This window comes from Macrobrachium nipponense, chromosome 26 (assembly GCF_015104395.2).
Source record: "Macrobrachium nipponense isolate FS-2020 chromosome 26, ASM1510439v2, whole genome shotgun sequence".
Classification (NCBI taxonomy): domain Eukaryota; kingdom Metazoa; phylum Arthropoda; class Malacostraca; order Decapoda; family Palaemonidae; genus Macrobrachium; species Macrobrachium nipponense.
This window is the reverse complement of record NC_087215.1, coordinates 26,858,282-26,864,208: the sequence shown is the minus strand read 5'-3', so window position 1 is coordinate 26,864,208 and position 5,927 is coordinate 26,858,282.

The following is a 5,927-nucleotide window of genomic DNA, read 5'->3' as shown; positions in this document are numbered from 1 at the left end:
GAGAGAGAGAGAGAGAGAGAGAGAGAGAGAGAGAGAGAGAGAGAGAGAGAGAAAAGGAATGGTAGAAGGGGAATCCTCTTTTGTGTGGACATGTTCATTAATTTCTTAACCCCTGTAATTATCATAAAAAGGTTACTTGTGATATATTACATTCTTAAACAAAAAGAGAATAATTATGGCCCCTTTATTTTGGACAAGGGAGATTTCCACGCCTCGTACATCATCAACCCGTCTAAATGTTTCTTCTCCTCTTTCCTTTCCTTTCTTTCTCGTCTTTTCTGCTCTTTTTTTTATATATATTTAATGAGAATAGTACCCAGTCTAGGTATATCGTAAAAATTCTTCAATATTCTACTCCATTATCTATATTTTAAACACTTCATTTCCCAAGAACGATTGATGCAAGATCATTTTCTTGTTATGCCTCAAACCGTCAGCTTTGAATTTGGATTCTAACGAGAGAGAAAAAAAAAAAAGTCTTGAAAATGCGATATGTGATTAGGCTCTGTTACATCTCACTTACAAAGTACTTGCTTAATGTGTTATTCGTCCAATAGGCTTGGTCAGTCGTTACCAGCAGGTGGTCTGTTTAAAGAAAAGGTTGTTCCAGTCTTGCAAAATTCAGGAAGAGATGGAGACTAACAAGAGACGAAGATTGAAGTGCATAAAGAAATTACTGATGTATATATCGGTATTTCAAGTGAAAAATATTGAAAAACCTGAACAAATGGATGATACTGAAATTAATTAGAAAGCGGAGATGTGGAAGAGGTGTTGAGATATTTTGAAAGATGGAGCGGCTTGGACTTGCATAAGGAAAATAAGGCTAAAAAAAAAAAAAAAAAAGTAATTTCAAGCTCCACGATCAAGTAAAAGAAAATGAACGCGGAACGCTTGTAGATAAGATCATCGAATCTCCAAAGACAGATTGATATACTTCATATAGATAAATAAAATAAAGTAGAAATAACAATAGCGAGGGTTTCCTTTACGACGTGAGTTTCTTGGTAAAATCTGGAAATGTCATTGACTGATATAATTGCAAGCGTATATATCTAAATATAATATATATATATATATATATATATATTATATATAATATAATATATATATCCTATATATATATTAATATATATCTATATATGTAACTATATATATATTATATAAATATTTTAATTAATTAATATATATATATATTTATATAATATAAATAATATATTCAGCTACTAAATGTCGTTTAGTATCCAATTCCCGATTCTTCGGGAATATTCCCGAAGGGGAATTATAAGTGATAAATGGATCGGTACCGAAGTGACATTTAAAATTCTCCGTCAGGGATATTCCCGAAGAGGCGTGAATTGGATATCAAACGACATTTGTAGCTTAATGACTGCATATAAATCAAGGTGATGTGATAAATAATTCATACATATTTATAATGTATATGTGTGCATGTGTATGTGTATGTAGGGGCAGGGGAACTCCCTTATGAACGAGTTTAAAGGAGTAATACTTGAGTAGTGACCGGACAGACGCCAGATCATGTGGCAAACGAAAACAGGTCTCAGTGGGTATTCGCAAGGCCTGGGTATACGTACAGAAGTGGGCTTGGCAAAAAGGTCATGAGAATGTCTATTAGTGTCCAATCAATCACGCCCACGAAATAGGGCGGGGGACCTTTGAAACCAAGACACCATTGCTGTCTGTTGGTTTATATAAGGGGTTTTCACTGTCCGAAAAGGGGCTACCGTTTCTATGGAAAATTGATATTCGGCTGTGGGATACGACATGGGACGGTCCTGGGATGTACCGGAACGTAGGCAATGGTAAGATGAGAAGGGTATGGAGAGAGAGAGAGACGAGAGAGAGAGAGAGAGAGTGGTCTCTAAGGAAGGGGAGCTATTTGTAAGTGAAAGAAGGGTGTGATGGTGATGGTATATAGAAATGACTGAAACTGTGTTTATTTTCATCATTATCCCCGTAATCATTATTACTGCCACTGCTGCTAGTATCGCTATTCCTGCGCTACCGAAAATGAGACCTGGAACATGTACTGTATCATGAGGATACTTACTGTATAAAATTACGTTCTTATCGGTAGTAGTCATGATTAGAATGATTATGTTGGCGCGTAGCTTACTACCTTGTCCTCCATGACAAAATGAACGTAGCAAAAGACAGCAAGGTGTTTCACATACAATACATACATATATTATATATCTATATATATATAATCCTAGAATATATACATATATATACAGATAGTATGGTAGCCAAAGTTAGAATGTTAAACAAACTCTCTTCTATTAAATTGAAGTGTGGACATTAAATGTGAATGAAGGAAAGGCATTATATATATTTACATATATATATTATATATATATATATATATATATATATATATATATATATATATATTCACAAATATCAAGCCCAAATATTGTATATCTGATTCACTATGCATCGTGAATAATTTACACCCAATGGAAATTATAATTGAATAAGTGCTTCATCACCAGTGGGAATCGAACTGCAGCTTGCTTAGTAACAATGAAATACAATAACTTGAGCTTCTCTTGATAACTCAGTGGTAAAGTCACTGTACTTCAGGCGGTGGTTCGAATCCCACTGGCGACGAAACACATCAGTTTTAATTTCACCTCGGTGTAGGTTATTCTGTGGTATAGTGAAAAGGGTATTTAACGATATTTTGTGGCTTACTATTTTGTGAATATATAAAAAATTTACGGTGTATGTGACAAAAAACCATATAGTTTAATTACCTTGATATTTACCCAACCTGCCGGAGGACCTGGGTTCGATTCCCTGCCGTTTTGAAGTAATTGTGCATTGTTATGTGTCTGGCAGTTGTGGAGGGTCGCAACTCCGGTAAATATAGTATATGATAAGTTTTTTTTTTTTTAATAACTGCTGAAAGCCGGTTAGGTAACAATATCTGGAACCAAAGCCTCTTAGGGGAATAAGATATATATATATATATATATATATATATATATATATATATATATATATATATATATATATATATATATATATATATATAGTATATATATATATATATATATATATATATATATATATATATATATATATATATATATATATATATATAAGTACACACACATATATATACATATATTTGTACTAATCATAATGTCCCCTTAACTTCTCGAATTCATCACACTTTTTGGGTAAGCTTACCACTATAAAGACCTAGATCCAAATACAAGACTCTGAAGTACTTTTGATGTGGTCAGGTCAGCAAACGTAACTTGTTCCGATACTCAGGATGCTGGTTCGATTCCTGCTACGGATATCAAAATTACCTCACGCCATTGCGTTTGTATGCAAGGCTTAGCAACACGAGTATCCAAAAAGTGTGACGAATTTGAGAAATTGAAAGGGCATTTTAGTTATTACAATATTATAAATATAAATCTATACATGTATATATACATATCTATACATGTAATGTATATATGACTGGTATAAATGTTCTGTAACAACAGAGTTCCATCTAATAAAAGGAGCCCATAAAAACACCAAAATAGAGAAAAAGTACTATATTTCAGAGACTGCTGTCTCCCTCTTCAGGTAGATGAATGAGAAAAGTTCACAGAAAAGGTGGTATTTATACCAAGAGGTCCATCCACAAACAAGCCATTTTAAGTCACCCCCGCTGATAATCTTCCTCTAATCTTCTTAAGGGTTGGTTGAATGAAGACGTTGTCGATCGTGTCCGAAATCCATCCTCCTTTTGAGATGTTCATTACCTGCCTCTCTTTTATTAAGGCCGATTCCATCATTTGACTCTTGTACCGGCAGTTTGCTGCTATAAATTACACGTGACAAATTCCAGTTTATTCTATGGTTATGTTCATTTATATGGTTGAAAATAGCCGAGTTCTGTTGTCCATACCTAACTGACCGTTTGTGTTGTATTAATCTCTGGGGAAGGGATTTACCTGTAAATCCGATGTAAGATTGGTCACAGTCCTGGCATGGGATTTCGTATACCCCAGAGTCCTTTGGAGATGTCTTTTGTTGGACGTTAATCAGGGATTTGGCTAAGGTGTTTGGGTAAGTAAATACAAAAGGGTTCGATTTTCCGAGGGGTTGGTTATTCTCTTAATCGTGTCCAGGTGGGGAATTATTATTTTATTGTTGGGTGTATCTCTGGTCTTGTCTTTAGGGGGTCGGTAGAAAATTATGTTAGCTTTGTGAATTGCTTTCTCAATTATATGGTCAGGATATTTAAAAGACGAAAGTTGCTTGCGAATTAGTTCAAATTCTTTTTCCAGGAATTCTGGGGAACAAATTCGTAAGGCTCTTAAGGAACAAGTTACTAGCTACACCTATTTTGATAGAAATGTCATGATAGCTAAAGTAGTGAATGTATGAAAGTGAGAAACGTTGGTTTTCTGTATATGGTAAATTTGTATTCTGTCGTATCTCTGATTATTAAAACATCAAGAAAAGGAATTTTGTTGTCTGTTTCCCATTCAACTTTAAATTTGATGCTGGGCACTAATGTGTTTAATTTCGAGAGGAATTCATTGAAATTGCCCCACCTATTATCCCAAAATGTTAGGATATCATCCACGTATCTCATCCACAGCATGTTTTTGGGTTTTATTGCATTTATTACTGTAGTTTCAAAGTATTCCATGTACAGATTGGCTAGAACAGGACTTAAGGACTACCATACTACACCCGAATTTTTGCTTGTAGAATGATTCCCCGAATGAAAATACGTTTATTAGATGCACATAATTCAACTAGCTTTATTATTTTGTCAAGCGCCAATGGGAAATGATCTGAATAGGGGGATAATGTATATATATATATATATATATATATATATATATATATATATATATATATATATATATATATATATATATATATATATACTATATCGTCATAGGCAAAGAATAACATACGTGATGGCTTAAAAATAAATGAATGAATGAATGATTGGAAGTTCTCTGGTATCCTGACATCGAAGGTCATTGACGCCGAGAACTTAAAAATAAAGCAGAAACCGGTCAGGTCCTACATCTATTCTAGCATTTTCTTTCGCCTGTGGTGATGTGTAATATGCAAAACAAGGGTCCATGTGATTATAATAATATATATATATAGTATATATATATATATATATATATATATATATTATATATATATATATATATAATGTGTGTGTAATGACAGGGACTTGGACATCTTACTTCTAGATCTTTGCCCCTCGTATAATTTACTCTACAGGACAAAACTAACGGGAAGTCTCAATAGTCCATTAACAAGGACGCAATTTATGGAAGGAAGTCTTTTTTCGCTAATGGTCGGTCGTTCTTGTCTCGTTCATAGGTCAGTTGTACTGTGACCTGGACTCAAAACACCTCCTCAGGGTTGACGTCGTTTAATAGGGTATTAGGCAGATCTATGGCTACTGCGGGACGCATGTTGACGGTGTAGGTGAAGATCTCTTCTCTCTCTCTCACACACCACACACACACACACACATAATATATATATATATATATATATATATATATATATATATATATATATATATATATAATATATAATGTTTTATATGCATACATATAATGGTAAATTGACATAATGTATCATGTACATAAACCCGAAATTTATCTAAATAATTGTAAATTGAAATTTAGAAATAATGCTTCAAGTGTCAACTAAAACTGGAAAGATAGCAACGCTATTATCTATCCAAGTAATGAAATTTGAATTTACGACGATCCAGTGACGTTGGCGTAGGAAATTAACGGAAGCTAGAATTTCAGGAAACAAGGACATATCCGTGGCCGCTGACCTTCTTCGCCAGTCTCGTTTTTGTCATTTGGTTTTTGTTTTATATTATTATATAATATATATAT